The 25,361-nt window shown below is 44.4% G+C and overlaps 1 long non-coding RNA gene across 1 annotated transcript in view; it reads right to left on the reverse strand.

Annotated features, from left to right (window-relative positions):
* Window positions 1–6,725: 6,725 nt before the first annotated feature.
* Window positions 6,726–25,361, reverse strand: part of LOC139279351 (uncharacterized) — a 77,669-nt gene continuing 59,033 nt past the window's right edge. The window contains exons 2-3 of the long non-coding RNA XR_011596454.1: window positions 10,480–10,718; window positions 6,726–7,020 (exon numbers count right to left, since the gene is read on the reverse strand). This is a non-coding gene — a long non-coding RNA (uncharacterized lncRNA). The remainder of the gene's footprint in view (window positions 7,021–10,479; window positions 10,719–25,361) is intronic.

Here is a 25,361-nt window from a genome sequence, read left to right on the forward strand (position 1 = left end):
TCCGTCGATGCCATGCGGGACATGGTGCAGAATCCCCCCGTGCCATAGTAGTCGGGTCGACAGCACCTGAGGATGGGAAGCTGCCAGCAGCTTCCAGCCCTGAAGCCGTGTCTTCTCCTGAGCTTCTCCTGAGGCCCCATTCATTGCGCCTGCAATGTCTGAGCCCCCACAACAGCAACAGCCCTCTGGGTGCAGTGCTGCACGCCAGCTTGGTACCACCACGGGGAGGTCTGGGCTCAGGGGCAGTGGGAAAGGAGGGGGGGGGGGGGGAGTGATTCCCAAGGGTGGTGGAGTACGCGGTCGAGGTCGAGGACAGTAAAAAGTCTTTTGTTGTACTTGATCATTTAAAATAATTGAAGTTTGATTTTTAAAAGTTTATTTCAAGTTGTTAAAGTTTTGTTAAAGTTGTTATTAAAGTTGTTAAAGTTATTACAGTTGTTTAAAGTTATAGTTATAAGTTTTACAACATTTTACAATTGTATATTTTTGACATTTTTACATAAACGTTTGAATTGAATTTAAGCACTCTTGTGCAGTGTCAAACCTTTGGGGTAACAGTCATCAAGGTCCCAAAACGCAGCTCTCCACATTCAAGCAAAGCGTTCATTTATGAGCTGCTGACGTAACAATTTTGCAGTGACATACGCTCCGTGTGCCCACCACTGTGATGTTGGGGGTGGGGGGGGCGGGGTTGGTGCTATGGGTCCATCTGGAAGCTTCCTCCTCATCCTCCTCCCCCTCATTTTCTTCTTCTTGCTCCTCCATCTCCTGCACTCTCTCCTCAGATGGTCCCGCAGTCCCCTGTGGCAATTCCTGTCCCCACATGATTGCTAAATGATGCAACATGCAGCACAGCACTGTGAACTGAGCAACCTGCTCAGGGTGGTATTACAGCCTGCCTCCCGAGTGGTCCAAGCATCGAAAGCGCTGCTTCAGCACTCCAATTGTCTTTTCGATAATATTACGTGTGGCTATATGGCTCTTACTATATCGTTGCTCGGCTTCTGTCTGAAGGTTCCACAGGAAGGGGTCAAGAGTCAGGTGGTGAGACCATACCCTTTGTCCCCCAGCATCCAGCATTTACCTTGTGGCTCAGACTTCACCAGGTCAGACACAGTGCTCTCACACAAGATGTGCGCATCATGGATGCTCCCTGGAAAGTAGGCATTCACTGCCATTATGCGCTGCGTCTGGTCGTAGCCAAGCTGCACGTTGAGGGAGTGGAATCCCTTACGGTTTCAGTACACCTCCACCTCCTGTAATGGTGCTCGCAGGGCAATATGGGTACAGTCAATAGCACCCTGCACCTTGAGGAAGCCAGCAATGCGTGAAAATTCCCTCTCATTCTGTGCCTCCCTGGTCATTGGGAAGTTTATAAATTCCATCCGGCGTGCATACAGTGCTTCGGTTACCTGTTGAATGCAGCGATGAGCAGCATACTGAGAAATACAGCATATATCCCCAGCTGATGCCTGAAAAGAGCCACATACATAAAAGGAACGTGCCGCAGTCACCTTCACCTCGACAGAGAGTGCAGTACTGTTGGTGGGTACTGGGCTGCAGGTCTGCCTTAATGAGTGGCAAATCTCATTGATCACCTCTTTTTGGAAGCGCATCCTTCGAACGCACTGTTGATTGGTGAGGTCCAAGTATGAGCGCTTCTCCCTGAACATCCTTAGGGGTTAAGGTCTCCTCCTTCTCATCAGTCTGCGACCTCCTCCATTACCCTGATAACTCTGCTCAATAAACCTTCTGCCATCTGGATCCTGCATTAGACAGGTAGTCAGCAATACAGGCTGAGATAGTACAGGCCCATTCTTTTTAAATCGCCAGAAGATTTTTCAATGAAAATATAATTAAAATGCCTTTGATCTTAATAATGTAAAGAGTAGGAGTAAATGGGCACTTTTCAGAATGGCAGGCAGTGACTAGTGGGGTACCGCAAGGTTCTGTGCTGGGGCCCCAGCTGTTTACATTGTACATTAATGATTTAGACGAGGGGATTAAATATAGTATTTCCAAATTTGCGGATGACACTAAGTTGGGTGGCAGTATGAGCTGCGAGGAGGATGCTATGAGGCTGCAGAGTGACTTAGATAGGTTAGGTGAGTGGGCAAATGAATGGCAGATGAAGTATAATGTGGATAAATGTGAGGTTATCCACTTTGGTGGTAAAAACAGAGAGACAGACTATTATCTGAATGGTGACAGATTAGGAAAAGGGAAGGTGCAACGAGACCTGGGTGTCATGGTACATCAGTCATTGAAGGTTGGCATGCAGGTACAGCAGGCGGTTAAGAAAGCAAATGGCATGTTGGCCTTCATAGCGAGGGGATTTGAGTACAGGGGCAGGGAGATGTTGCTACACTTGTACAGGTCCTTGGTGAGACCACACCTGGAGTATTGTGTACAGTTTTGGTCTCCTAACTTGAGGAAGGACATTCTTGCTATTGAGTGAGTGTAGCGAAGATTCACCAGACTGATTCCCGGGATGGTGGGACTGACCTATCAAGAAAGACTGGATCAACTGGGCTTGTATTCACTGGAGTTCAGAAGAATGAGAGGGGACCTCATAGAAACGTTTAAAATTCTGATGGGTCCAGACAGGTTAGATGCAGGAAGAATGTTCCCAATGTTGGGGAAGTCCAGAACCAGGGGTCACAGTCTAAGGATAAGGGGTAAGCCATTTAGGACCGAGATGAGGAGAAACTTCTTCACCCAGAGAGTGGTGAACCTGTGGAATTCTCTACCACAGAAAGTAGTTGAGGCCAATTCACTAAATATATTCAAAAGGGAGTTAGATGAAGTCCTTACTACTCGGGGGATCAAGGGGTATGGCGAGAAAGCAGGAAGGGGGTACTGAAGTTTCATGTTCAGCCATGAACTCATTGAATGGCGGTGCAGGCTAGAAGGGCTGAATGGCCTGCTCCTGCACTTATTTTCTATGTTTCCATGTTTCTATGTACTCAGTACCAATAAATATACCTTTCCCACTATAAATCCCACTGTAAAGTCACTGTTCTCCTCAGAAAAATAGAGGTGCTGCTTTTGCTGACTGTTCCCGATTTCAAAATGGCGGCTCCGAGCACTACTGCCCATTCCCGCCCACTTGACATCGTGTAAAACCACCTTCTCCAGGACAGTATGCAGCTCCGGTGCTATGTCGGCGGTATGTCATGAAAATTGGACTTTTTGGGCGGTATGCGGGTGGTTCTGCATGGCGGATGGTGTGCATACCGCTCGGTGGTATGTCAATGATGAATTTTCCACCGAGCGGTATATGGGTGTTTTTTGCCCAAACATGCATTTTTGAACGGTAAGCTGGCGGTAGTGGGCGATATGTCGATGAATTTCGGGCCCATTATGTGTAATGTCATTTTGATCCCCAAAATTAAAGAAATGAAAAAAGTTCAAGGAACGCCAACAGGGTGTAATGAATGGTTCAAATAATGAAGAGAGTTTCATAGCATGTGGTTAGTTTTTGCTTTGATTCGGGAGGGACCTAATCCAGCTAGGTAAAATAATAACGTGCATCAATAATGTAGGTATAAGCAGGCTTGTTTTAGAACTGGAAGTACAAAGATAACAAATATCAAGTGATATTAGACATTAGTAGAAATGTAGTAGATCCATGCAATATTCTCCAAACAAAAGCAATTAGTGATGCGCCAATTAATTTCTTCAAAAAGAACCAGACTCCAAACCTTCAGCCTGAATGACACCATCTCATGTATTACAGTTTACCACCATGATAACAACAACTACTTGTATATATATATAGCGCCTTTAACATAGTAAAATGCCCCAAGGCACTTCACAGGAGTGTTATGAGACAGCAAAAAAAATTGACACCGAACCACATAAGGAGAAATTAGAGCAGGTGACCAAAAGCTTAGTAAAAGAGGTAGGTTTTAAGGAGTGTCTTATAGGAGGAAAGAGAGATAGAGAGATTTAGGCAGGGAATTCCAAACATAACAGAAAATGCTGGAAATCTCAGCGGGTCAGGCAGCATCTGTGGAGAGAAGCAGAGTTAATGTTTGAGGTCGAAGACCCTTCGTCAGAACTGGCAATAGTTCGAAATGTAACGGATTCTTAAGGAAGTGCTGGGGCCCTGAAAGGGGGAGGGGAGAAAAGGAGAAAAGGGAAGGTCTGTGATAGGGTGGAAATCAGAAGAAATTTGAGAGACAAAGGGGATGATGGGCCGAATTGAGATGGTAATAGCGCTATACACCAGGGGAGTCTGAAGGAGATTACAGAAATAAGGCGGGGCAGGGCGAGACTATGGAGGGATTTGAAAACAAGGATGAGAACATTGAAATCGAGCCATTGCTTAACCGGGAACCAATGTAGGTTGACGAGCACGGGGATGATGACCTCTGAATTTTGCTGATATAGAACTGTATTATGTAAATGCAATGAAAGAAGAAAAGAAAGAACTTGCATTTATATAGCGCCTTTCATGACCTCAGGAAATTCTAAAGCACTTTACAGACATGGTGCAGTATCTCTACTAAAGGTATAGTTCTGGCCCTGCAAACCATTGTATCTAATTGAATTAGAGTGTACCATCTTGTTCACTATCTAAGCAGATAGATAAACAAATGCATATCTTTGAGAATGAAACTGAAAATTATAAGCATAAGGACAGATATAGATGAGCCAATTCCTGTGATACAAAACCATGGATTAATCAATTGTAGAATGTAGATATCTGTCAGCTACACATCATTCACTAGGAACACTTGCTGCTGTTTCCCTAATGAACGTATTCTCTTTATTGTTTCTCTCTCTCTTCTCATAGTTTCATAAGGCCCAAGTTTCCACACGATAAAAAACAGGCGCCCCTCCGAGCTGGGCGCCCGTTTTTCGCGCCTAGAACGGCGCCTAAAAAAAACCTCGCGATTCTGGAGCGTTCTGCAGCTCCTTGTCTGCCTGGCACGGCGCCCAGGGGGGCGGAGCCTACACTCGCGCCGATTTTGTAAGTGGGAGGGGGCGGGTACTATTTAAATTAGTTTTTTTCCTGCCGGCAACGCTGCGCATGCGCGTTGGAGCGTTCGCGCATGCTCAGTGTGAAAAAAAATTGGCCACTCGGCCATTTTTGTAGTTCTTTGTAGCTGTTTAATTTTTTTACATTTTTTTTATAAAAGCACATTGCCATCAGCACATCAGCACTTGCAGCCTTCTCACTGTCTCCTCCCCCCCCCCCCCCCAGCGGGAAGAACGGGCGCCTCCTTCCCCCCCCCCCGCAGGAAGAACGGGCGCCTCAGGCTGACTGCAGCATTCTCCGTGCCTGAAGCACTTTCACACAGGTAGGAAGATGGTTTATTTAATCTTTTCTTTGCTTATAAATGTTTATTCAGGTTGGATTTATTTGTATAATATTTGTAGAAGTATAAATAAGGGTTTATTGTAGAATTTAATGACTTCCCTTCCCCCCCCCTCCCCCCCCCACCTCGTTCCGGACGTCTAATTTGTAACCTGCGCCTGATTTTTTTAATGTGTAGAACAGGTTTTTTCAGTTCTACAAAAATCTTCACTTGCTCCATTCTAACTTAGTTTGGAGTACGTTTTCACTGTGGAAACTTTGAAATCAGGCGTCAGTGGCCGGACACGCCCCCTTTTGAAGAAAAAATTCTGTTCCAAAGTAGAACTGTTCTACCTGACTAGAACTGCAGAAAAAAAAATGTGGAGAATTGCGATTTCTAAGATAGTCCATTCTCCACCAGTTGCTCCTAAAAATCAGGCGCAAATCATGTGGAAACTTGGGCCCATAATGTGGTCCATCAGAAAATGTCAAAAAAAGTTAATGCGTCTATTTGTACATCAATTCTTCTTGGTTGGTAATCCCCTATACTACACAATGGATTCTCAATTATGAATGTCTACAAATGACTTACAAGGCAGTTGCACTAATTGAGCTGCCTGGATGACATGTTAAATCGGGATATTGTAGATTAACTGGGCAGTAATATCTGAGTGAAATAAAATCAGAACCGAACAGGCTCAAGGGGCTGAATGGACTGCTCCTGTAGCTATATTCCGAAAACCTTCAAGCCTCAAAGTTATTTTAACTTTCTTTTAAAACAGCTCTAAAAGTATTATTTTCTAAAATATTTGGCAGATTTAGTTTAAAAAAAACAATACATTTCTTTGTCAACAGATTCATCCACTGAAATGATCGCAAATCAGCCAACATGGATGAAAACCTAAATTTTCCCCGCAAGCAAAATGGCCTTTTTATCATGACAGTGAGTTTTACTTTGCAAGTTTAAAAATAGCTGAAGAAAACAAAAGCTCCAACAGGAAAAAACAAGATCGATTAACAAATTTTATGTCGTTCCTGGAAGTACTGGTCTTGTTGGGCGTTTTCTAATTCCAAGCTTAAAGGATAGTTCCCCATATGGTAAATCTCCAGCTGAAATCGGCCTTTGTGCCACACCTCAAAAATAGGATGTTTTCCTTCCCATCCTGCTCAAGCAGGTTTCCTGACAGCAGATTATCCTACAGCAGAAATTTCACGCAAGGGGCTCACTTCTGGGGGAGAGAATAGGGTTAATTATTACACTACTTTCACAGTCATTTTACAGTTAAGCACTCTTTTGAAAAGTCACATTTAATTATTATTCAAAAAAATCAGCTCATAATATCAACTATTTCCACCATACTGCTTTTAATTTTGTAAAATGTTGGTAGTTTATCATCACTGAAATGTAGAAAATGACGGGTTTTCAGGAATGTGCAGTGTTTAAACTCTTTATCAGAGTTTATCAGCGTTTCATAAAGCATAAATATGTAGTTTGAGTACAATTAAACAACAATTTAATTTTCACGCAACTCTACAATAAAACCAAGCAAATGGAACGTTTTGGTGCTTGTCCATTCAACAATGGAGATTATGCTAAATATTCGTTATTGTGGCCTTTTTAAGCACAATTGAAGTGTTCAGATTCCTACTGTTTTCCACAGGATCATATTCTTCCAAAGTCAAGTCAGTGTCTAAATATCCTCTTTATTCCTCCCCTAAAAATCAAACACTGAGATAGTAAATTGCTGTGAACCAACCAGCTTAAGATGAAAGTACACAGAATCAAGTGATCCAAATGCTGACACCAAGGTGTCATTTTTAAATGACTCAACGAGCGACAAGAGATAAAGTTGAAAATTCTTTAAATCTTGTCGACTTCCTTAGAGGAAGAAGTGGGAAATTGATAACTTTCTTCCTCAGGAAACACATGTGATGAAAGCTCAGGAAATGTTCTTCCTCAGATACTATTTGGTGCTGCTGTTATTCTGTACAGTTACCAGTGAAACCTTTTTACACATGTGCGCCCGACAGCTAACATTCTCCAGTCAGCAGTCTCCTGTCAAACTCTTCAGTTCTTCAGTTGTGCTCTGTTTTCCTGGAGTAACTTGGAACAGTAAAAAGACCATTTCCTTAAATTAACAGAGCTGGAATAATTCCTATGGTGACACTGGAGAACTAACAGAAGCAGGAACTGGTTCACATAAAATCATGATGCCGTTTACATACTGTACACAAACAGCCTGCTTGGAACTGCAAGTTGCAAGGACAGTAAATAAGCTATAAAGCAAATAAATGAGCACCCTAGTGCTGTGGCTTGAATATACAGGGATTTGCACATCTGGGGTATCCTGACTTTACAACTGCCAGCAGATGGAGAAGTTCCAAGGCCATGAGTCACACCTCTGCAGGCCGCACTGAAGGGAAATTCTGCCCAAGGTGCTGCTCCCTATTTTGCCAGATACCCGCTGAGTTTCGGGTGAAAGTTGGTGCCTGAAGTGCAGAATGCAGCATCTCTCGGGATTAGGGAGGCCTTGAATTATCATTCTTTGAATTAATATCTGGTTTAAGTTGAGCCTGTCACTGTAATAGTACTTGACTTTGTTGCTTGCTCCACTCCATCAAATTCTCAATCAGGTCATTTCACATCTAGCGTTGTGGCAAAAGTGATTTAACTGTGAAGAAGTTTCTCTGTAACTTTATAATTGTTGAATGATTTGAAAACAATAAGAATTGAATTTCACTCTGGGACAAACTATGTGCAAGGAAATAAATGACTGGCAGTGAGTTAGGCAATAACTTACCCAAGATCAGATTGCTGCTTTAAACCCACTAGATATGAATTCTTTACAATGCATTATTTATTTTTCCTCAAAGAATGTAAAATGTTTGACATTTATCCTTTTGTATATTAGGTTTATTGAGGAAAAAGAACAAAAATCTTGCATTTATATAGCGCCTTTCATGACCACCGGCATCCCAAAACACTTTACAGCCAATTAAGTACTTTTTTTTAAAGTGTAGTCACTGTTGTAATGCAGGAAACACTGCTGCCAATTTGTGCACAGCAAGCTCCCACAAACAGCACCAAGGATAATTCTCCTGCTCTTCTTCAAAATAGTGCCATGGAATCTTTTACGTCCACCCGAGAGAGCAGTCAGGGCCTCAGTTTAACGTCTCATCCAAAAGTACGGCACCTCCGACAGTGCAGCACTCCCTCAGTACTGCACTGGAGTGACAGCCTAGATTTTTGAGCTCAAGTCTCTGGAGTGGGCCTTGAACCCACAACCTTCTGACTCAGAGGAGAGAGAGCCTGGCAGAGCTGAATCAGGCACAGTTTATATTTTGTACCATGTTTCCAGACAGAACCGAATGGGTCATGTAAATATGTTTTTATAGGTTGTTGCATTTTCTTTGTGTATAAATGAGACATTTGAGTGCACAGTGTAATTATATTCATAATAGTGAGTTCTGAAGTCGGAATTCAGCCCATTGGCCCCAAGTTTCACCATGATTTGCTCCTGAATTTTAGGAGCAACTGGTGTAGAATGGAGTATCTTAGAAATCGGAATTCTCGCCATTTAGTTTGCTCCAGTTCTAGTCAGTTAGAACAGTTTCACTTTGGAACAGAATTTTTTTTTCAAAAGGGGTCGTGTCCGGCCACTTACGCCTGTTTTCAAAGTTTCGGCAGTGAAAACTTACTCCAAACTAACTTAGAATGGAGTAAGTGAAGATTTTTGTACGCAATGGGGGGGGTTAAAGGGAAGTTTACAGACATTAAACACTTCAGTTTTACAAATAAAGAGCCATCATCAATAATAAATGATAAAAACATCAATTAATCAACCAATAAATCAATCAAAAAAAATTAATAAGAAATAAATTTTTTTTTAAAATCAATAAATAAAACATTTTCTACTTACCGACTGCAGCACCGGGAGCCCTCCAACAGCATGCTGGGATGCCCCCCCCCACAGTGTGTCTCTATCTCTCTGTCTGTCTGTGTGTGTCTCTCATTCTCTGTCTGTCAGTGTCTGTGTTTCTGACAGCGAGGGGAAGGGGAGGAGGGGGGTAGAGGGAGAGAGGGGCGGGAGCAGAGGGAGGGAAGGGGGAGGGATGGGGGAGCAGGGGGAGGGGGTGAGGGAGGGGGAAGGGGGAGGGGGAGGAGGAGAAGGGGAGGGGGAGGAGGAGAAGGGGAGGGGGAGGAGGAGAAGGGGAGGGGGAGGAGGAGAAGGGGAGGGGGAGGAGGAGAAGGGAGAGGGGAGGAGGAGAAGGGGAGGGGGAGGAGGAGAAGGGGGAGGGGGGGAAAGGAGATGGGGGAGAAGGAGATGGGGGGGAAAGGAGATGGGGAGAAAGGAGATGGGGTGGGGAGGAGATGGGGGGTGGGAAGGAGTAGGGGGAGGGAGGCTGAATGGGCCGGGCCCAGCTGGGCCCGAGACTTCAGGCAGGGCCCGTCCCCAGCACCAGATTTACAGGTAGGTGGCGTTGGGTCGGGTCGGGATCACGGGTCGGGTCGGAGGGAGCGCGGGTCGGGGGGGTGGTGGGAGGGAGGTCGGTTCGGTTCGGGGGGAGGGAGGGAGAGGGAGGTCAGGTCGGGGGGAGGGAGGTCAGGTCGGGTCCAGTCTGGGGGCGGGGGGGGTGGGGGGGGGAGCGGGAGTCGGGTCGATGTCAGTGTCGGGTCCGGTCCGGAGGCGGGGGGCGGGAAGCGGGAGTCGAGTCGGGTTGGGAGGAAGCAGGAGCTGGGCATGGGAGGAGCCTTATTCACGCAGCCCCAGTGAGGCCATTCGGCCAGGGCTAGGGGCTGCGTGCTTCGGCCCCTCCCACACAGTTTTGGGCGCCTGGAGCTACTGTAGCGCATGTGCAGAGGTCCCGGCACTGTTTTCAGCGCAGGGACCTAGCTCCGCCCCCTACAGCTCGTGCTGCACTGCGCCGAGCTGCAAACGACCTGCAGGGAGCCGGAGAATCTGGAAGTTTTTTTTAGGCGCACTTTGTGGCGCGAAAAACGGCGTCCAGGTCGGGACTGCGCCGTTCTAGGCGCGGCTCGAAACTTGGGCCCATTGTGTTGGAACACAGTATAATTGGCTATTGTCTTCACATAGTTTTACCATTTAAACAATCGTGAACAGGTATTGGTACAAGTACACTCAAGAGGCTTATCTCAAGATTTACAGACATACCATTCCTCTTCATTGATCCAACGTGCTCTGCTTTCTTATACACAGCTTTAATAAGTAGATGTTGCGAGACCTGTGTGATGAGAAGTCCAGCCCCTGCTAATTGTACCAGTGAAGGTGGTGACATTCTGTGCTGTCGAGACTTTTCTTTTTCCCCTCCATTTCAGGTTATTCCACTGTGTACACAGACTCCTTCTTCATATTTCAAAGTGTAGATTCCATCTCCGAGACTTCTGACTGATCTAGCAAAAAGGGCGAGAGACATGGGTTAGGATGCCGTTGTGAGGCCAACAACTGGAAAAGTGGCAGTCAGATGCAACACCAGCTTTTCACTTTCAGAAGGTAAATGAGTGTGTGACTGAAGAATTAAGTAGAAAAGGGCCTGGCCATCTTCTATGGCTTCTGCTGTGTATCTTCCTGTGATGTCAATGGTGGCCAGTTCCATAGCGGTGAGTGTTTGCAGTGTGGCGTGACCACATCCTGTGCTGGTTGTCTCCCTCCTGCCATGCACCAGTTGTTTCAAGGTGGAAGTGGGTTATATGTACAAGCCAGCTTACACTAGTGTGCTTGATAACAGGAAAAAACAGCGAGTGTGGCCAAGAGGGAGACGTGGCTGTGAGGGAAACAGCAGCTTCTGAGACCATGAGACCAGACAGAAAGGAACTGCAGTGAAGTCTTCCCTGCTGACTTATAGACAGCTATAGCAAGCAAGGGAAGGGAAGGATAAATCGTCCTGAGGCAAATGTAGGGTCCTGCAGGACTGTGCAACAAATATGAGATACAAAGGGGAATCGTACCTTGGCACTCTCAGTGGTATTGTTTACAATTCTCTCTGTAAGCAGCTGGGTCCTGGAAATAATACTGATCGCTTTCCCATGCTGTTCCACCTCTCACTGTGCCCATTTACCAATTTGCTAATAGAATCAGAGAATCAGAGAAAAATGTACGACACAGAAGGAGGCCATTCGGCCCATCGTGTCCGTGCTTTTGTAAGACAATAACCGAGTTAAGGGATCTGAATGTGACCTTTTCATATACAAACACTTACAATCTTACAATAACACTAAAAAATGTTCAACATTTTAAAAGAATCAAAGTTCTGATGTACTGAATAAAAATATTAATTGCAAGCATCAGAATTCTTGTCTTGAATTATTTTTAAACTTTGGTGCAAAAATATTCAACTTCCTGAAGGATCAACATTAGGAATCGCTCCTCAATAACAAAGCATCATTTAAAACATTGGATACAAATCCTTTTGTTTGATCAGCTAATTGATTCAATTCCATTTCCTTCAAGGGCCACAGAGGTCCCTTCATCAGGTGAGAAGTGGGAAGAGAGAATGTGGTTTCAGTTTGAATCTAACCAAATGATATCAAAATAGTTGGCATTGCCAAAAGAAGTCAAGGATAGCAAAGCAACGAATAAAATTAAATCTAATAAACAAATCTACTGTCACTGCGCAGTGCTGTGCAGAGCCTCAAAAGGAAAGGAAATTGCGGGTGGGGGGAGAGAAAGAGGAATCCATTTTATTTAAATGTTGTAAAGATTTTTGCCTTCCTAACTCTCAAAATCCAGTGCTTTTTTTTGACGCTAGGAAAGAGACAAATAGTCAGTTCATTGGTTGGTTGGAAAGGAAACCTGAAGCTTGAGTTCTTGTCAAAGTGGGTATCACATTCGGGATGTGTGGCTTCAGTAATGGTATAGTTCCATATCTTTGCCAGTTAGTTAGGAATTTGAATTAAAGATCATTACTGTAGAATTAATTGGAAAGTTTGAAACGCTACAATCCGGTCTATTCATCATGAAGCCGTGTTGTTGGCAGTGTGGGAGACACTGTTTGTCCCATTCAGCCCAGCTCACCTGGCAGGTGGAAGCTTGATTGGAACTCTTGGCCCCAGTTTCCATGAGCTGCAAGGCCCACCCAAGTGCCGCCCAAAGGACTGCCGATGGTCGCCGAGAGACCGGACGGTACTTTGCCTGGAAGATTCCTCTAAAAGAGGTGGCAGTACCGCCCGGCGGCCAAACAACGGCTTATGCCGTCAATCTGAGTGGCAGAGGGCGGGAGCTACCAATCTCGGCGGCAAATGAGCTTGTCGCCCAAGTGCCGCCGAGGATGGAGTCGGGCCCAGGGGTGGGGGGGGCAGAAGACCTGAAAAGTAAAAACATCACAAAAAAAAAATCACCCAGAACACCTTCAGGGGACCCCATCCAGGTAAGTCACTGTTTTAAAATGTTTTAAAGATGTTCACTAACCTTCTTTTGCAGGTCTTCATACCTACCGTCGGGGTTAGACCTGCCTCCACGCAGCAGTCCTTCCCCCTGCTGGCACCGGCTCCTGCCCGCACCGATCTGGCATCTCGGCGGGCGGGAGGCCACTTACGCGACTTGAACATCCCGACAGTGCTCCCCTCCCACTCGCTCAAGCCCAAGAGGAAAATGTCAAGGAGAGGAAAACGGCGGGAAAACTCGGCAGCAGTCAGCGGCAACAGGCGGCAGTGGGCGGTAAGGCCAACAATATCAGGGCCAGTCTTTTAACGCCGTGAGTCCAATGTGATCACCTCTAGCACTCAAGGGCAGTCGGAATTTTAGTTCTATAAGGAAAAGTTAAGACCCACAAAAGGGCTCCAGTTAAAAAATTAGGAAATTTGGACTAAGAAGCAACAGTGGAACTTTTTCTCCCAAAGGATTATTGATTTTCAGTAGGTTACCAGGGAAGTGCATGAAAATGGACAGTGTACTTAGGCTTAAGAAACAATGAGATGAATTTCTGAAGAGTCAGGACTTGAGTGATTGTGGCGAGAAGTTTGGGCTGACACGACTGTCTGTGATCTTTTGCTCTGGGTCAAACAATATCGTGCTGGAAGCTGGCCCCGCCCACAACTGGCCAAGCCCCAGATGGCGACTTTCCGGTATTTGAGTCCGTTTGCGGGCCTTCAAATAGGCTCTTAAAATTAAGTTTCTTTTTTTTAGGTGCAAGGGTACTAATAGCCACGTTTTAAAAGCTTGTAAATATTTAAAGTACTAAAAGGCTGACTTCTGTACATCAATGAAACTAGTAAACGGTTCGGTATAGTTTTTTTAAGTCATTTTCAGTTATTTAAAATTGGGTAACTCACAGGTGGTGAACTTCACTCTGATTAAAGATCATTATTTGCAGCTGTATTAATAAAACTGCACCAGGTCACCACTGAGAATATATCAAGAGTGTTTTTTAATGCAAGGGGGAAAAAAACATTTACGTCTTAAAACGCTGCTTGATTGCGCTGGTTCATGAAAGATTTTATGCTTGTAATTATGCAAATGAGTTTGAGCGGAAACTTGAACCATAACTTCACCTCGGGGAATCTAGTGCAATTTTGAGCACAATTTGCCGATTGCGGAAACTCTACCCCAACATTTTGACGGCACACTATTTTAATCAAAGGAGTGCCCAATCCAGTTTAAAATACCTTCTTATAAAATGTCATTATTCCATTAATGGACAATTCAGGGCAATATTAATACCTGACACAAGGCTGCTATACCATTTTGGTTAAGAAGGTGCGCCAGCCTTATATCTTCATGCTCGCCATTCTGCTACTTTGGAGTGGCATAAAAGTAATGTCAAGCTGCTGTTTATTGAAAATAACTTTCCTGAGTGGGTCAGGAGTTCTCAATGGCCGCCCTTGTGCCATTTTCAGAAATGATTGACATGCCACTGGCAGGCTGCGGGCACCAAATCAGAGCGGGAAAGCGGCCCGCTCCTACACTGAGCCCGCCGGCAGGTCAGGTCTGGGAGTGGGGGAAAGGTGATCCTGGAGGGGAGGGGCTTCAAACATGCAATCAGTGGGCCTGAGTTTTTCTGAACTCTTGCTCCTTCTGGGCTCAGAAAAATATTTAAAAACTGAAAATTTGCTGGTGCTTTTTTTTGAGCAGCCTCCAGCGGACCCTTAAAGGATCGCCGGTTAGGCCACTCGATGCCTGGTAAAACGAGGCTGAACATACATGGCAGAAGCTCCGTCCATTTGTTCCTGAACTTTGAATTTTGACGGGGTCCTACAACCGGCATAGGAGCCTAATGCCTGCTTCAGACAGGTGTCCCGGACGACTATAAATCCGCTCGAGCAAATATTGCATCCGGCGTGATTCAGATGCGACAGATTGTGACATGAAATTCAGAGACCTTGCACAGATTTCACACTGGTGAACTGGGCAGCCATGACTTCAATTTCTCCCCAGTAACATTTTACAGACGCGAGTTGCTCTGTAATGTATGCTCACAGGTTTGTAGAGCTGTTACATTGTGAGTGGCTTAGCCAGTCACGTGATGTTCACAATACTCAATAAAACCCCAGTGGCTCTAGGTCATCCACGATGAGGTATGCAGTTGTGAGCCTAGTGGATGAACTGGTAATGTGTAGTGTGATTGTTAAACCTTTGTTAATAAACCAACTAGTTCTTAATAGCAATGTGTTGCTATGGATTCTTATGCAAAAAACCCATGAAGCAAATACATTACACTGACTTGCAAGCAAGATACATAAGATCCTTTGAGAAATACCTGAATGTCAAATCCTAACCTTTCTAATCCCAATACAATAAAAGGAAATAAAATAAATATGTGCTTTCAATGGGTAAAAAAAAGACAACAGAAGCCATAGAGAGAGCAGGCGCTGTCTGATGCTTGTGAACTCGGTCATTCTCATTCAGAGATAAGTAGGCTATAACTGTCAGATTTCATTTGCGTGTATATGCAAACAGGAAGCATGTAGGGAGTCTGAGGAGATTTTCTCCAGACTGATTCTTGCATTGCCGAATCACATTGTAAACCTGAGGCCTTTTTTCTCACGTTACACTTGGGTGTCAACATCAAGAGTTCCCGGGCCGAGCTATGATACAAATCAGATGCAATGCAGGTCAGGCTACACATGTCCCAACACTGAACTTTACCCTCTTCAGAGGAACATCTCTTCGTGGGCCACTATGAAACTTCTATACGCTCTTATCATTTGGAATCTTACAATCAGATCATTGATGTTATATATTTCAATGAGTTTAATGTCCATGGTTCACTCTGAGCAACCTTCAGGGAGAACAGTCATTTCCGTGGCTGGATTTGAGGCCTAGATCGAAGAGAGAAAGGACAGTGTTGCGGTGCACTGGGCCTCAATCGCTGTCAATGATGGGAGACATTTGTCTGAGCTGGATTTAAAGCTAGGTCCCAGATATGAAAAGATAATGTTCTAACCCACCGGTTGCTCTCCCTTTGTTTAAACATTTACCTCAGAACAGGGTTGAAGTGCTCACTTCTAGTGAGTTGCTCATTTACATCGGTAACAAATTCTGCTTTGAAGAAGGGCGGTAAATGAACTATTTGGTAAAATAACCTTTTTATGGCTGTAGTGTGCTGTGTGGTTTTGATGTTTTTCTTAAGTAGTGAAGTACAAATGTGAGCAGTCTGGCAGAGAGGCTCATAATCTTTTCAGCACCCTGAAATATCAAAACAGCCAGCATGGAACAGGATATGAACACTGCAACAGTTGGTAATGATTCAATGTGTGTACTTTCAAACACTCTTTCAACATTTTTGAATTACCTCAGCAATCTCAGAAATGAATAAAAACTATTCAGCTGACCGTACTTAAAAAAAACATCAGCCTCTTCTCAGCACATCACTGCTGAGCAGTCTAATTGTATTCTGAAAACTGGCAACGAATTGACCCTGATTTAACCCAGCTACCAGAAATTGGGTGGACATGAAGTTAGATTTGCCACCCTCCCTGGAACCTACCATAATTAGCAAACTGAAACTGCACAAGGAGAAAAATTTGACATCCTCTCCAGAAAGTGCAATGTCAACTGAAGTCATCAAAACTCTGTAGTCCATGTCTTAATCCCCGTTCACTCATCACCCCTGTGCTTGCTGACCTACATTAGCTCCTGGTTAAGCAACGCCTCGATTTTAAAATTCTCATTCTTGTTTTCAAATCCTTCCATGGCCTCCACTCTCCCTATATCTGTAATCTCCTTCAGCCCCATAACTATATGCGCTCCTCTAATTCTAGCCTCTTGAGCATCCCTGATCCCACAGTGTCAGCTGTGGCTCAATAGGTAGCACTTTCACCTCTGGGTCAGAAGGTTGTGGGTACAAGTCTCTGGGTCAGAAGGTTGTGGGTTCAAGTCTCTGGGTCAGAAGGTTGTGGGTTCAAGTCCCACTCCAGGGACTTGAGCACAAACAACTCTACGCTGACACTCCAGTGCAGTGCTGAGGGAGTGCTGCACTGTCGGAGGTGCTGTCTTTCAACTGAGATGTCAAACTGAGGCCCCATCTGCTCTCTCAGGTGGACGTAAAGCATCCCATGGCACTATTTCAAAAATGTTATCCCCGGTGTCCTGGCCAATATTTAACCCTCAATCAATATAACAAAAAACAGTTTATTTGGTCATTATCACATTGCTGTTTGTGGGAGCTTGCTGTGCGCAAATTGGCTGCCGTTTGTCCTACATTACAACAGTGACTAAACTCCAAAAGTAATTCATTGGCTGTAAAGCGCTTTGAGATGCCTGGTGGTCATGAATTCGTCCATGGCAAACGAGCCAAAGGCAGGCAGAGGAAACATTCCAAGGACACCCTCAAAGCCTCCCTGATAAAATGCGACATCCCCACTGACACCTGGGAGTCCTTAGCCATAGACCACCCGAAGTGGAGGAAGTGCATTCGGGAGGGCGCTGAGCTCCTCGAGTATCGTCGCCGAGAGCATGCAGAAATCAAGCGCAGGCAGCGGAAGGAGCGTGTGGCAAACCAGGCTCCCTGCCCACCCTTTCCCTCAAAGACTATCTGTCCCACCTGTGACAGAAACTGTGGTTCTCGTATTGGACTGTACAGCCACTTAAGAACTCATGCTAAGAGTGGAAGCAAGTCCTCCTCCATCCCGAGGGACTGCCTATGATGATGATGATGGTCGTGAAAGGCGCTATAGAAATATAAGTCTTTCTTTAATCGCTCCACCATTGGCGGTCGTGCTTTCAGCTGCCTGGGCCCTCGGCTCTGGAATTCCCTCCCTAAATCTCTCTGCCTCAATACCTCTCTTTCCTCCTTTAAGACGCTCCTAAAACCCTACTTGCTTGACCAAAATCTGTGCTAATATCTCCTTATGTGGCTCAGTGTCAAATTTTGTTTGAATACGCTCCTGTGAAGCACCTTGGGACATTTTACTAAGTTAAAGGCGCCATTTAAATGCAAGTTGTTGTTAATGTTTCTTGGTTGTTCAGCAAATCTATTTTTTTGCCAAATCAATCTGTCACTTTATTCTGAATTAAACAATACCAAAGAAGCCTGGTGCTATAAAACTGGGAATGGAACAGCAACTTTAGATCCCTTCTGGCTATGAACAGTAAGACAGGGACACCCTTGAGCATCATTTAACATGATGCTGCAATCCTCCTTTTTAAATACAATGCCACCTTGAGGATCTCCTGTAGGTTTCCCACCGATTTAAAAAATTACTGCAATAGCACATTACAGCGGTGTGAAGTGTCTTTGGCTTCTTGTCTCGCAGAACGGTGACCAATAAACACACTTTCAGACAAGCTGTCTTCAGTTTGTTGCAGAAGTTCCACTGATATACTAACTCAGCTGTAGCAGCAAAGCCGTCAACAACATTTAGAGAAAAATCAACACTTCTCCTTGGCAGGCTTGCCCAGAATATTCAAAAACAAAATACTGCGGACGCTGGAATCTGAAATAAAAACAAAAAATGCTGCAAATCTCAGCGGGTCAGGCAGCATCTGTGGAGAGAAAAACAGAGTTAATGTTTCAGGTCAATGACCCTTCGTCAGAACTGGCGAATGTTCGAAAAGAGCTGATTCTTAAGGAGCATTGAAAGGGGGGTGGGGGGGGGAGGGGGAGGAAAGAACAAAAGGGAAGGTCTGTGATAGGGTGGAAGACAGGAGAGATTAGAGAGACAAAAGGGATGATGGGCCGAATTGAAATGATAATGTCAGAAGTTAGAAAAAGGTTAGTTTAGATAGGGTGTGAGTGGCAGAATAATTACCAGCTGCCATTTGAGACAGAGAGAATTTTTTTTTACAAGCTTGGGGGGGGGGGGGGGGGGGGAGGGTGGGGGGGTGGGAGGGGAAGGGAGCCAAATATGGGCAGAAGTTATGGTCTGAAACTGTTGAACTCGATGTTGAGTCCAGAAGGCTGTAAAGTGCCTAAACGAAGGATTAGGTGCTGTTCCTTGAGCTTGCGTTGAGAAAGCTGTTCTTTTCAAACATTCGCCAGTTCTGACGAAAGGTCATAGAAACATAGAAACATAGCAAATAGGTGCAGGAGTAGGCCATTCGGCCCTTCGAGCCTGCACCACCATTCAATATGATCATGGCTGATCATGTACTTCTGTACCCCATTCCTGCTTTCTCTCCATACCCCTTGATCCCTTTAGCCGTTAGGACCATATCTAACTCCCTCTTGAATATATCTAATGAACTGGCCTCAACAACCTTCTGTGGTAAAGAATTCCACAACTCACAACTCTCTGAGTGAAGAAGCTTCCTCATCTCGGTCCTAAATGGCTTACCCTTTATCCTTAGACTGTGACTCCTGGTTCTGGACTTCCCCAACATCAGGAACATTCTTCCTGTACCTAACTTGTCCAATCCCGTCAGAATTTTATATGTTTCTATGAGATCCCCTCTCATTCTTCTAAATTCCATTGAATATAAGCCTAGTCGATCCAGTCTTTCTTCATATGTCAGTCCTGTCATCCCGGGAATCAGTCTGGTGAACCTTCGCTGCACTCCTTCAATAGCAAGAATGTCCTTCCTCAGATTAGAAGACCAAAACTGTACACAATATTCAAGGTGTGGCCTCACCAAGGCCCTGTAAAACTGTAGTAAGGCCTCCCTGCTCCTATACTCAAATCCTCTCACTATGAAGGCCAACATGCCATTTGCCTTCTTCACTGCCTGCTGTACCTGTATGCCAACTTTCAATGACTGATGTACCTTGACACCCAGATCTCGTTGCACCTCTCCTTTTACTAATCTGTCACCATTCAGATAATAATCTGCCTTCCTGTTTTTGCCACCAAAGTTGATAACCTCACATTTATCCACATTATACCGCATCTGCCATGTATTTGCCCACTCACCTAACCTATCCAAGTCACCCTGCAGCCTCTTAGCATCCTCCTCACAACTCACACTGCCACCCAGCTTAGTGCCATCTGCAAACTTGGAGATATTACATTCAATTCCTTCATCTAAATCATTAATGTATATTGTAAATAGCTGGGGTCCCAGCACTGAACCTTGCGGTACCCCACTAGTCACTGCCTGCCATCTGAAAAGGACCCGTTTATTCCTACTCTTTGCTTCCTGTCTGCCAACCAGTTCTCTATCCACGTCAGTACATTACCCCCAATACCAGGTGCCTTAATTTTGCACACCAATCTTTTGTGTGGGCCCTTGTCAAAAGCCTTTTGAAAGTCTAAATACACCACATCCACTGGCTCCCCCTTGTCCACTCTACTAGTTGCATCCTCAAAAAATTCTAGAAGATTTGTCAAGCATGATTTCCCTTTCATAAATCCATGCTGACTTGGACCGATCCTGTCACTGATTTCCAAATGCGCTGCTATTACATCTTTAATAATTGATTCCAACATTTTCCCCACCACCGATGTCAGGCTGACCAGTCTATAATTCCGTTTTCTCTCTCCCTCCTTTTTTAAAAAGTGGGGTTACATTAGCTACCCTCCAATCCATAGGAACTGATCCAGAGTCTATAGAATGTTGGAAAATGACCACTAATGCATCCACTATTTCTAGGGTCACTTCCTTAAGTACTCTGCGATGCAGACTATCAGGCCCTGGGGATTTATCGGCCTTCCATCCCATCAATTTTCCTAACACAATTTGCTGACTAACGTGTCATTGACCTGATCCGTTAAATCTGTTTTTCTCACTACAGATGCTGCCTGACCCATTGAGATTTCTAGCATTTTTTGTTTTTATTGCCCAGAATATGTTTGTCTTAATCTTTTTGGCAATCGGCAAACATAGGTGAAGTGCAAAGCCTCACAGTGAAAGGTTCAAAAGGGTTAGAGAGAAAACAAGATATATCAAGAATGCGAGGATGTACATATCAGGAAGGGATGAACAGACTGGGTCTCTTTTCTCTTGAAAAAAGGCTAAGGGATGACCTAATAGAGGTCTTTAAAATTATGAAAGCTTTTTGTAGAGTGGATACAGAGAGGATGTTTCCATTTGTGGAGAAGAGCAAAACTAGAGGCCATCAATATAAGATAGTCACCAAGAAATCCAATAGGGAATTCAGAAGAAACTTGTTTACCCAAAGAGTGGTGAGAATGTGGAACTTGCTACCACAGGGAGTGGATGAGGCGAATAGTATTGATGCATTTAAGGGGAGGCTAGACAAGCATATGAGGGAGAAAGGAATAAAAGGTTATGCTGATGATGAGGAAAGACGGGTGGAGGCTCGAGTGGAGCATAAACGGCGGCATGGACTGGTTGGGCTGAATGGCCTGTTTCTGTGCCATATATCTTTTGTAATCCCATGTAAGTTGTAAGAAGATTTTGCCCAGTAGCACAGGAGCCCACCTGCGAACCTTCTGATGATCCCTGCCACTTTAACACCTTCAAGTTATCATCTACTTTTCACCATGTACTGTCCCTACACCTTTACCAGGGTGGTACCAAGGCCCTCCATTTCTTCCTTAAACAGCAGCTGTCTCCCTCTTCCCAAAATGATCATGCCACTGCTGTCCTCCACTTGACTGATCTTGTTCTCAACCTGCACAACTTTTTAACTCTACCCACGTTTCTATTGGAAATCTGCATAGATTCCAATTATACCTGTATATTTGTAGGATATGTGAAACATTATTTTTGTTCCGATGCTCTTCAAGGATCCAGCCTGATATATTCTTCCATCACACTGATAATTGTGTTGGTGCCAATTCTTGCTCTTGCTTTGATTGAGAATGTTATTCCCTATACTTCCAATTTCTACCCATCCCTCAGCTTCATGCAATTCATCTCCAGCTCTTCCCTTCCCTGACTTTTCTCTCTCCATCTCTGGCTGTGGGCTTTACGTAGACACCTATTAAAAACCCACCTATTCCTACAACAACTCGGATTATGCCTCTGCTTATCCTGTTTCCCCTAAAGGGTCTATATTCCCTTCTCCCAGTTTCTCTACTTCCTATTGTACCTGCTCTGATGACGCCATATTTGGCAATAGATTGTCTGAAAACTCTTTCTCAGCTGGTCCCTTGACCCACTCCGCTCCATTTCCCACGACTCTGCTTTTTCCTCCTATCCTCCTCCCAAAATGATCAAGCTACTGCTGTCCTCGAGTTCCACCCCACATCAGCATTTGCTCAGTCTTTTTCTATCACCCACAACATGACCCCACTGTATCTTGTCTTTCTCCTGGGCACTTTAGCAACCTCAAGCCTTAACTATCGTTCCCATTTTCTTCTCATTGTGTGGAAGATGCACGGCGGATCCATCAATGTCTGGGGAGAAGGAAAGGGAGTTTGTGTTACTGCTATTGCCCCAATCAACAGAATATAGCACTGGCAGCAGGAGCTGGGTGCAGGATGTCAGTCGATCTTTCTCTTTTGGTTGCTGGAGGCATGTGTTCCCAACATTGTTTCTTGTTTTAATTTTAAGATTCCAATATCTATAGATTTTTAATTATTATTTACATTTTATAGGTGTGATGTGATTCTGGGCATTTGTGGTGACCATTCGATGGGATAAGAACATAAGAAATAGGAGCAGGAGTAGGCCATTTGGCCCCTCGCGCCTGCTCTGCCATTCAATAAGATTATGGCTGATCTGATCATGGACTCAGCTCCACTTTCCTGCCCGCTCCCCATCACCCTTTACTGCCTTATCACTCAAAAATCTGTCTATTTCTGTCTTAAATATATTCAATGACCCAGGCTCCACCGCTCTCTGGGGCAGAGAATTCCATCGATTTACAACCCTCTCAGTTTTAAATGGGCGACCCCTTATTCTGAGATGCCCCTTGTTTTAGTTTCTCCTATGAGTGGAAATATCCATGATCCAATGATGTCGCCACGTGTGATGTGTTGGGTCAGAAGTAGCTCCTGTTGTCCCACAACCCCCTGAGATGTCTGCACTCCTCTAATTCTGCCCTCTTGAGCATCCCTGATTATAATCGCTCAACCATTGGTGGCCGTGCCTTCTGTTGCCTAGTCCCCAAGCTCTGGAACTCCCTCCCTAAACCTCTCCGCCTCTCTACCTCTCTTTCCTACTTCAAGATGCTCCTTAACACATACCTCTTTGAACAAGCTTTTGGCAACCTCCGCTAAGTTCTATTTATGCTGCTCAGAATCAAATTTATATCTCATAATACTCCTGTGAAGTGCCTTGGGACATTTCACTCTGTTAAAAATGCTTTATAAATACAAGTTGTTGTTGTGATAAGAGTTCAGTTTTAAAAATAAAAGCTATGTGAACAACGATACGCAGAGGGGCGCAGCCTGGAGACTGTGTGGGGAGACTGCTATAAAGAGCAGCTAGTAATGACTCTGGCATTTTACTGATTATTAGCTCCGTGCCAGCATTAAAGTGTCTGTTCTTTTTAGCACAACACACAGAGTGACATCAGTGCTCATCCTGAGTGCTTAATTTGCCTTACGCGAACAATACACTGAACACAGCCCGTCTGGATTAGACGATGCCAATTCCTTCCATTTCTCAGACATTTTCCCTAATCTTCCATAAAATTTCATTAAAAAACATCTTGTTATTTTTTTTAATGATTTTGAGCCAACATTTTCCAAATTGAAAATTCTACACAGCTTCTCACCAGTAAACGTACCGTGAGCTGACAGAGGATTGTGATGGGTCGCAAATGTCCAAAAACCTTCACAATAGTTCAGAGCATTCACCCAATTCGTCTGCAGATCATTCTTAACCAATGAGGGATCTCGATTCTTTTGCGCTAAATACACTTTACTGCAGTTTTTGGCAGGTTGGTGTTGGGACAGGTTGAAACCCAGTGAGAACAGAACCCAAGATAAAAGGTAGTTTAATAATTTAGTTTCATCGCAAAGCTAATCAAAATGAAAGCAGCAACAAAGAATACAAGAATGTGTGCAATATTAATGTTTAACTTGTCATCCTGACATCATGATTAAAAACCTAACAATCCCACCAAGTGCTGGCTCATCGTTAAATGAATTATGTTGAGTAATTATAGCCTACCACTCTAACCAAATGTTGCATGCCATTCAGTCAGTAAGTGAGCAAAGAATGTGTGTGAACAAACCTAACCACTGTTGTCAGAAGTGACATGCTATCCAATGAGTGAGTTAGTAAATCTGAGCCAAAGAGCTGTGGTGACAATAATCCACACCTATGCATGTATATAGTGAAGGTTTTACATTCATACCAGCAGCACACAGAATAACGACAACAATCATTAAAGAATGGGCACAAAAGCTGCATCAGTTCAATTTATGTGATGTGTACAAACTTGCGCTGTCTATTCTATTTTCTGCATTCATTTTTCTGTGTGTATGTGTAAAATATATTCAACTTTTACATCATTAACGTACCTCCACTTAAGTCTAATTCTTGATGAATAAGCTCAATTCAGTTTTGATTCCCCCCACCCACCTTCGGATTTGGGGGAGAAATCATCCATCGACTAGTCCCACCTCAGAGATGCCACCTCCTGTTGCCTGAACTCAGAGCCACAGACATCTCAGCCGTTCGGGGATTCTTGTCCTGAAGGCAGGCAGTGATGGAAAGCAGCAGTGTGAGACCTAGAAAGAGGAGAAAACTAAGGAGAAAAATATCAAAGTCCCCTCAAACCATCCACTGCAGTGTTACTGTAAGATTAGATCAGATCAGTGAACTCTACTGTTGTCCTTCTGCCAAATGCGTTTATTCATTTCCTTTGTCTGATCTTAATCTAAATGTAACTCTTTGATGTCTGTAGCGATGTTGTTTGAACCATAGTAATGGGTACCAGGATCGCTATGCTGTTCAGTGTGTTTGAGGTTTGCTTCATTTTCATATAAAAATGACGGGCAGGAAAAATACCAGCTGGTCCATCAAGCCCAAGCGCAAACAGTGAAAGGAGCGCACGACAACCCAGGCACCCCACCCACCCGTCCCTCTAACCACCGTCTGTCCCACCTGTGACAGAGACTGTAGGTCCCACATTGGACTCATCAGTCGCCTGAGAACTCATATTAGTGTGGAAGCAAGTCATCCTCAACTCTGAGGGGCTGCCTAAGAAGATGCTGTAGGACCAAGCAGCACATCATTTAGGGGCAGATTTATGCTGTGGACGCATGACCACTCGGCACTGAATGGAAACCTTGTCGAACCTTCAAGTGGGAGATCCTTCATCACCATCCTATTTTAAAATATCAAATCCTACAAAACTATAGTGAGCGTTATCATTTTTTAAAGGTTTTCTGATGACATTATTGGAAAAAAAATTGTTTGAATTAGTCAAAGCCCATCTGAGTCCAGGAAAAGCAGGATGTTTGGTCTCTAGTCCAGCAATCTTTCCATTGCATGTGTGAATTCATAGAAACATAGAAACATAGAAAATAGGTGCAGGAGTAGGCCATTCAGCCCTTCTAGCCTGCACCACCATTCAATGAGTTCATGGCTGAACATGAAACTTCAGTACTCCCTTCCTGCTTTCTCGCCATACCCCTTGATCCCCCGAGTAGTAAGGACTTCATCTAACTCCCTTTTGAATATATTTAGTGAATTGGCCTCAACTACTTTCTGTGGTAGAGAATTCCACAGGTTCAGCACTCTCTGGGTGAAGAAGTTTCTCCTCATCTCGGTCCTAAATGGCTTACCCCTTATCCTTAGAC

The sequence above is a fragment of the Pristiophorus japonicus genome, chromosome 14, assembly GCF_044704955.1.
Source record: "Pristiophorus japonicus isolate sPriJap1 chromosome 14, sPriJap1.hap1, whole genome shotgun sequence".
Taxonomy (NCBI): Eukaryota; Metazoa; Chordata; class Chondrichthyes; family Pristiophoridae; genus Pristiophorus; species Pristiophorus japonicus.